The sequence below is a fragment of the Tamandua tetradactyla genome, chromosome 14 (assembly GCF_023851605.1).
Source record: "Tamandua tetradactyla isolate mTamTet1 chromosome 14, mTamTet1.pri, whole genome shotgun sequence".
Classification (NCBI taxonomy): Eukaryota; Metazoa; Chordata; class Mammalia; order Pilosa; family Myrmecophagidae; genus Tamandua; species Tamandua tetradactyla.
Window position 1 is genome coordinate 94,401,653 of NC_135340.1, and position 8,893 is coordinate 94,410,545.

General features: G+C 43.7%; 1 non-coding gene across 1 annotated transcript; it reads right to left on the minus strand.

Annotated features, from left to right (window-relative positions):
- Positions 1 to 4,566: 4,566 nt before the first annotated feature.
- Positions 4,567 to 4,639, minus strand: TRNAK-CUU (transfer RNA lysine (anticodon CUU)). The gene has a single exon. It is a non-coding gene; the product is annotated as a tRNA-Lys (tRNA).
- Between the last annotated feature and the right edge of the window lie 4,254 nt (positions 4,640 to 8,893).

The following is an 8,893-nucleotide window of genomic DNA, read 5'->3' on the forward strand; positions in this document are numbered from 1 at the left end:
TGTATATCTTTTTCAGCCCTTTCCTATGTTTTTTTTTTCTTACCATGAATGGGCTGTTCATGTGTTCTGTGTCTTCTTTTTTAACTTAATGATATGGCCTAGTGATCATTCCAGTCACATACCCATCTAAGTCACATTTTTAATAGTTCATGACATATTATAAATATACCAGAATTAATCTCGCTTGTGTAGCTGGACAATTAGGCTAATTCCATCTTTTCACTATTAGAGACCTATATGTTTGAGCCTCCATCTTTATGCACATTTCTTTTCTTTTTCTTTTTTTTTTTTTTTTAGGTTCCCTGCATATAGAATATCTAAGTCAGAGTGTGGGCATTTTAAACTGCCCTATGATAGGCTTCACCAATTTACATTTCAACCAGTAATTTGAGAAAGGGCTTATTTTCCCACATCCTTGCCAAACATGGTATTATCGATCTCTAGAAGTTTGTTTTACTATGTCGGTAAGTCATGTTGCATGTGCTGGTTTGAAAGGATGTGCATCCCCTAGAAAAGCGAAGTTTTAATCCTAATCCCATTTTGTAAAGGCAGCTGTTTCTTCTAATCCCTACTGAATACTATGTGTTTGAAACTGTAATCAGATTGTCTCCTTGGAGCTGTGATTTAATCAAGAGTGGTTGTTAAGCTGGGTTAGGTGACGACATGTCTCCATCTATTTGAGTGGGTCTTGATAAATTTCTGGAGTCCTATGAAAGAGGAAACATTTTGGAGAATGAAGTGATTCAAAGACAATAGAGCAGGACGACATAGCCACGAGAAGCAGAGTCCACCAGCCAGCGACCTTTGGAGACGAAGAAGGAAAATGCCTCCCGGGGAGCTTTATGAAACAGGAAGCCAGGAGAAGAAGCTAGCAGATGACTCTGTGTTCACCACGTGCCCTTCCAGCCGAGAGAGAAACTCTGACTGTGTTCACCACGTGCCTTCTCACTTGAGAGAGAAACTGTGAACTTCATCAGCCTCCTTGAACCAAAGTTATCTTTCCCTGGATGCCTTAGATTGGACATTTCAATAGACTTGCTTAATTCAGAAGCTTAATTTTCTCGGCCTTAGAACTGTAAACTTGCAACTTATTAAATTCTCCTTTTAAAAGCCATTCCGTTTCTGGTATATTGCATTCTGGCAGCCAGCAAACTACAACATTGTGCAAAAAAAACCAGACACTTTCTCAATGGTGATCAGAATCAGAGAAGTGGTTAACTGAAATGGAAGGGGAGTTTAACTGGGAAAGGGGGACAGGGAACTTTTGAGGTGCTGGAAATATTTTATAACTTGATCTGGTATAGTTATATGAATGCTTCCTTAGGTAAAAATTCATCAAGCCATACATTTACAATTAATTCATATCACCATATCTGCATTATTCCTCAATAAAAGCATCTTAAATCACTTTTTTCTTTTAACTATGAAAAATTCAAACAGGAAAATGGAATAATAATATATGCCATCTAAATTCAACAATTGTGAACATCTTCCCATCTATGTGTGTGCGTGTGTGTACACATCATGATTTCTTGAAGCCTGACTTCTTCAGTATGCATTTCCGAAATATAAAGGCATTCTTGTACATGCCGCAGTGCCATTATTACATACAAAACAATTAACAGTAATGCCCTAAAATCATACAGTACTCCATACTAAAATTTCCACTATTATCCCTAAAATATTTTCATATTTGTTTTTTCAAAACAGGATCCATTAAATGACATTTGGTTGTTAAATCCCCTACATCTTTTTACAACTAGGCCAAAGATTCTTAACCGGAGTCTATGAATGCAATTCAAAAGGTGAGTAGGAAAATTCAAAGGTTGAATAGGAAAAAATTTACTTCTTTATTGACTCTAGTTGAAATATAGCATTTCCCTTCATTAAAAATGAAGGTAACAACTACATTAGCATTAGCAGCACCCTGGACTTTGTCGCCAGTAGAAATTGCAGATATTTTTATATCATGTTAAAGTTCTTGCAGATATTTAAAATATATTTACATTCATCACTACTTTGAAATTACTGGAATTATTAGGCATGCCACTAGATGTTGTCATTTAATTCATTAATATTGAGGCATAAACACCAGCATATCGCATTCTAAAAATATTTTGATAACTGTACTTCAATGTAATATTTTACCTTCTATACACCTATGTGGGCTTTTTTTCTTTCTGCATTTAAAAACAGATTTCTAAGAAAGAGTACATTGGCATTAGCAGACTGCCAGGGGTCAGTCTCTCTAAATGACACATCTTCATTAGGATTAGCATTGGGATTAGTATTAGCATTAGTATTAGAATTAGTATTTGTTCATGACATTGGCTATTTTAATATCTGACATTCTGGATTTGCCTGATTATTTACTCACGGTCAGTAATGTTTACCTTACCTTTTTTTCTTCTTTCCTGTTCCTATAAACTTAAAGTGAGATCTAAAGTGTTGATTAGATTCAAGCTGAAAGTTTTTGACGAGAGTATGTTATAGGTGATGCTACCCACTTTTCATTCCGTGGCATCAGCAGGCACATAATGTCTGGATGTCTCACTTTTAGGGATGCTAAGTTTGATCACTGGGTTGAGAAGCTTAAAGCCTCTTTGGTTTTGCATAATCAAATGACATTTAATTTTATGGAAATGTTTAAACATGTACAAAAGTTGAGGGTATAATACGGTGAATCCTGCTCCTTCTATCACTCAGCTTCTGTGTTATCAACACACAGCCCATCTTGTTTCATTCTTACCCCTCATCCCTCCTCTCCTTGCCGCAGCCCCAGCAATACATGCACACAAATCCCAGCTGCCATATCTATTTAATTCATAAATAACTTAGTATGTCTCTCTAAAATACAAGTATCCCTTTTTAACACAATACCATTATTAAATTTAAAAATTAATAATTCCTTGGGGTGCACAGGTGGTTCAGTGGCAGAATACCATCTTCCATGCGGGAGACCCAGGTTCGATTCCTGGACCATGCAGCCCCCACCCCACCCCCCAAAAAAAACTTATTAAAAAATAAAGAATTCCTTAATATCTTCATGTGGGCAGTCAGCACCCAGCTGTCCCCAAGTGTTTCATCCATGCTTTTTTTAATGATCGGCTGGTTCAAATCAGGATCCATACGAGGGCCACACATTGCATACACGTGAGATGTCATGGTCTGTGTTTCTTTTATTTGCTACTTATTAGTTAAGAAAGCAGACCACAGAGAACTAGCACACTTTCTTAGATGCTGCATTTATGAATTCAGTGAACTTAAAATCTTCAAATATGAGTTCCATGGAAGAATAAAATGTGTTTTATTTGGTATATGTTTGACAATATTCTTTTAGCGCAAATAGTAATGAAACATCAACCAACAGTAAGAAGAAAACATCCCCTGAGATGAAGCTCATTTTCATGTGTCATTTCTGAAGGAGCTGTGAGGCTGACGTCCTCCTGACCTGAACTTGGGTCGCAATCCAAACAAACCAATACTTTCAGGAAAGGCTTTAGAGACTGAAGATGGTGGCAATCATATAAGGCATAATAAAATAAACTTAAAATCAAAATTACCTGGAATGCTGATCTTAAATTTTAAATGGCTGCATGATTTGATATTTTCATTGACTCCTCATGAATTGACTAGTTTGCATTTTCTCTACCAGGTTTGCTTCTCTGGAAAACCCCTTTTCCCCCAACAACCCCTGCTCCCCCAGCCCCATTCATTACACAGCTGAGTGGTCCTGTGCTGCAGTGGGGCCTTCAGGGATTTTCATTCCTGATGCTGAAACTTTTCATGTTTTGCCTCTGGGGTATGAAATTGTACTTTGAATTGATGATTAAGTAACATACAAATATCGCGGCGAATGTTGGAGAACTGCTGAGAGTGACTTGAAAATATTTAAGACAAAGAATTTACCGATGTCATAAGCACTGTTTTAGCCTAAGAAAGTGAGCTCTTTTAGGAAACTACGAGTTCCATTTGCTTGGAGGTTTGTTTTGAGACTCCAAAATGGCTGAAGGAAAGTTTTCAATTTGGAGCCCTAAATCAAAAAAAAAATTGTTAAGGATTTCAAAAAGTGCTAAGGGTCTCTCCACAACCGCTCGTTACTAGCGCGCCACGGAAACACTGTCACCGCGGTCGCAGACCCGAGCCCCGCCGTAACGGCAGCCCTTCCCGGTGGCCCCAGTGAGTGCATGGACTTCGCGGAATTCGAAGAAGTGACCCCCGGGCGCGCCAGGCCTGACCGGCCCCACCCACGCCCCCGGCCAACCTCTGGGCGCGCGGCGGGCAGCGTGCACCGGCTCTGCGGCCCCACGCGTGTCCACCCCGTCCCACGCCGTCTGGCCCCCACAGCCCGGGCACCCCACTGCCCTTCCCGCGGGCCTCGGGTCCCTCCGCGGCCGTCGCGTCCGACTCCCACAGCTCTCGGTTCCTGCCGGCCGGTCGGGTGGATTGTTTTTCCCCGTTTAAAGGCCGGAACCCGCGCCGGGGTCGGCGTGACCGCAGACGGGAAGTGGGGTGGCTTCATCGCCGCGGACGAGCAGCGGGACCGGCCGCGGGAGTAAAAGGAAGCGCCCAACGTGGGGCTCGAACCCACGACCCTGGGATTAAGAGTCCCATGCTCTGCCGACTGAGCTAGCCGGGCCGCTGCCGGGCGGCGCTTTCTCGGCGCCTTTCAAAGGAAGAACCTCTGTTACTGTTCCAAGATCTACGCTTTAGAACGAATCAAACTTTAATTCTTTTTTTTCCTTGAAGTTTCCTGCTGCCCTAAAACTGGATCTAGTTTCCGCTCCGTGCCCGTGCGCTGCCTCCTAGAGCATAAGCGGCCCTGCAGCTCAGCAGCCTCCAGCTTCTTCAAGCGCGTGGAGCGGGTGCCCCCTCGGCCCAGCGCACGAGGAGGGCAGGGGCGCCCCGGCTTTCCGGAAAGCCCCGGCTCGTGGAGGCCCAGCGCCCTGCAGCCCGGAGCAGGTCCAGGGAAGTGCCGCCCCTTCCACTCCCAGGAAGCTCGGAAGGGAAAGTGCAGCCGAGGGCTCGCGGGCCCCGCCGGCGCTGGGTGCCGGAGATCGCCGGGGTCTCTCGGCAGCGCGCCCCGGCTAGGCCGTGCCGCGGACACCGAAGAACACGCAGGAGCTGAAGCAGTCTCCATCGCAAGGCCCGTGTGAGGTTTGCCTGACACCGCAGAAACTAGAAGGTAAAAATATTTATCCTACAGACGGACAGCGCTTCAGCGTGAGAAGGGTCCACTACACCAAGCTTCCCCCAGTTAAAATGAGAGAATTAGGAATGCATTCTGCTTTTCCAGTGGGAACTAAAATATTGCTCAATAATCAAACAGCTCCAGTTGATGAAGGAAAGCTCTGCTTTGCAGAACAAGAAGAAAAAAAGTAGGATTTAGAAAACACAACTTGGCAAACCCTTATGAACAAAGAAGATCAGTTGTGGTTCAAAAACTTTAGATTAATAGCTGATGGAGAACTGGACATTCTCATAGGGCCAAAGTAGCACCACACAGGCTACTTCCTAGATGCAAGGTGGACAAGCTAAGTGCATAATGCAGGGATTAGGCTGTCAGCAGAGAAGTCAATCTGATGGATCATTAATCAAAATGACAATCTGAGCTTCACTGTTTATTCATCGTCAACAAGATAGTCGTTAATGATGCAATATCAAGTACACAAGGTCAATGGTAATATATTCTAGTAAAAAAAAAAAGCTTTACTTGTATTTAGCAACTTTTAGGTGTTAATTCCAGTTCACAGGAAATTTGAAGGTTTAGAGGAACAAGATGCATGACACCACAAAGAAGCATAAGACAAAATCAGAAGGTGGGAAACTCTTCAGGACTGCCGACCTCCTGTCTTCAACAAGTATTTATATTTTTAAAATTACCTTTGCTGGGTTCAAAGAGGCACAAGGACCATTATAATCAGATGCAAAACCTTGTCCTGGATTGGAAACTGTTGTGGACAAACCAGCCATAAAAGAGATTTTGGGGAAATTTCAATATAGACTGAATATTAGATAAGATAGAACTTGACTGCAGTGGAAGAATGGAGATGGCTGACTGAAAATCAGCAGATTGCAGAATAAAATGTAACCTCCCGTTTTAGTAAAAAGGACATGCAGCAGTATTAATAGTTAATACCTGTATGGTGAGAATATTAAGTTTTTCCTTTTTTTTCTTGTCTTTATTTTCTAACTTTCTATAATGCATATATATATACTTCTGTAATAATATAAGGGTTATTTTTAAGAAGTAGATGAGAAAGAAAAGCAAGAGGAGGACTTTAAAATGTGACCAACAATGAGGAATACAGAAATGAGAACCCAGAAGATCCGGATACCTCTTCTGTAGAAGTGAATTACAGATCTAGTCAGAAGTTTCTAGCAGTCAAGGCAGAAAGGAAATGTTGATCAGTTATGAAATTCATAGAGTCCTTAAGAGTAAACCATTTAAACCAAACCAACTCTAAGATCAGAAAGAGACAGATCTATACAAACACTGTTATTCAGAAACAAAAGTGCTAGGACCAAAGAGACCTGAATTCTTGTTCCTTTGGAATTTTAGCCTTCATGCAAGTCACTTCCATAAAGCAGATCTGTTTTTGCATCTGCAAAATGTCATAGTGACGATGGGTATAAGAGGAGGGAGGATTTCAGGAAATATCTGAGGACTCTAAGTCCTCATGTGTTGGTAACCATCTAGACTCTAAACCAAAGTAGTGGTCCTCTCTTTAAAGCCTCTCTCTGTGAGTACAAGGGGAAAAGCCCCTCTTCTTCCCAAGAGGCACAATTTGATTTCTGCCAGGTTTCAGACCTGGGGAGGCCTGGGGATGGAGGACTGGAGATGGGTGGCCAAGGTTGCACAGGCTGGTGGCACAGCTGGAGCTCCTTTGTCTCTAGTGGTCTCACCCCAGCGTTTCCTTCCTCTGCTCCTTTCCAGTGCTACGTTCTGTGTTCATGGAGAAGGCAAAGCCAGGACATAAGCCAACCTGAAACACAAAAACACCTGAAATTTCAAGTAAGGAAATTTCATTTGCAGGAATTACAGCATCTTCTAGTGTCACCACACAGACAGCTGAGATAAATATCAAGGGCACTTTGTATTCCTGTCTTCTTTCCTACTCCACTGTATGCCAGCCACAGCTAAATCAGGCTTCTCTCTCTGGGGAGACCTCTGCAGTAAGCACGGTCCTTCTGGCACTTCCTGTAAATCTCTCCAAGGTGGACAGCAGGGTGAAGTCCAAAGCCCAAACTCCTTAACAGGCCTATCAGGCTGTAGGGTCCAGTTCATGTGTCAGCTTGGCCAGGCGATGGTGCCCAGTTGTCTGGTCAAGCAAGCACTGGCCTATCTGTTACTATGAGGACATTTTGTGGACTTAAATCATGAGCACTTTCATTGCATCCATGGCTGGTTACATCTGCAGTCCCGTAAGGGGAGACCCCTCTGTAATGAGTGACACTTAATCTAATCACCTGAAGGCTTTCAAGGAGAATTCAGAAGAGAGAATCTCTCTTTTTTGCTTTAGCCAGCCAGCCTCTCCTGGGAGTTCATTGAGGACCTTCATAGGAGCTTCCAGCTTGCAGCCTGCCCTATGGATCTTGGACTTTTACATCCCCATGGTTGCATGAGACAATTTTACAGATCTCATATTTACAGATATCTCCTGTTGGTTCTGTTTCTCTAAAGAACCCCGACTAATATACAGGCCTTGCCTGGACTAGCTTCAGCCTCGTTGAGTGCCAACCCCCACCTGCACCTCATACTCCAGCCATACTGAGCAGCCGAAAAGAGCAAAGCCATGTACTTTCAAGCCTCCGGGATGTCAAGTACACTTCTCCTTTAGCTGCAGTGTTTGTCCTCCCACACTCTCACTTTCCCTTTAACCTGGAAGACCCCGATTGACCAGGGAGTACTTCCTCCAGGAAGCCTACCAGTATGGCTTACATGCTCTCCTTGGAACACCTGCAGACCATGGCACTGCCTTCTGGCTCAGTTCTGCTCTTCTGCAATTCAGAGGTGAAGCGTAAAAGCACTCTGACCAGACCACATCCCAACTGGATCAGCCATTAATCATGTGATTTTGAAAACTGGCTACTGACCTCATAGGGCTATTGGGAAAGCTGAAGGAAAGGACATGCGTGGTATCTGCTGCCTGGCATGTAGAGCACTTGACTTCCCCACCAGTCAGTGGGCTTGGCCAGACAAGGGCCTCATCTTCCACCCTTGATGGGTGCCAATTAAGTGACTAGCTACATGCCACGTGTTTTCTTCCATCTGCCCCACTCCTATCAAGGAGACAGGATTATAAGTCACACAAGGCCTGATTGTAGGCGAGGGGCACTTCTTGGGCATCGTGGAGGTGGGAACTGTGGCGGCAGCAGCCGGAAAGGCAGAGAGGCCACACATTGCTCAAACGCACGTTGCCAGCAAACTGAGATAACAGAAGAGAAAGAAACCATTGTCCTTACTGTGGGCCTCCAGCAAGGAAGGGAGTGGGAAGCATTGCTTCCTACAGCGTGTGGGAAAATAGGCTGCTGTATCCCAGGACCCCAAGGCTTTAGGTTCCTGGCACCTGCAGAGGGACTGCATAACGACAGCATCTCCTAGGGGTTTAGGCAGGACCCAAGGGGGCAAACGTGTGAAAGCAGAGATGTTTGTCTTCTATTTCCTGGTAACATATTCTCCTGTCTAACATGCCCCAGCACTCAGCTGTTCTACTCTCCCCAGCCAGTCTCCAGATTCCAAAATCCATCCCTATCACTCTCCCATACAAAATCCAATTTACTCAACTCCCTGATCTCAGCTAGTTGGTTGGATTGGAGAATGCCTGATTAATTAATATCTCTCAAGTACCAATGACTAAAGAAATGCCTCCTTCCCAAACTCTCCCAAAAT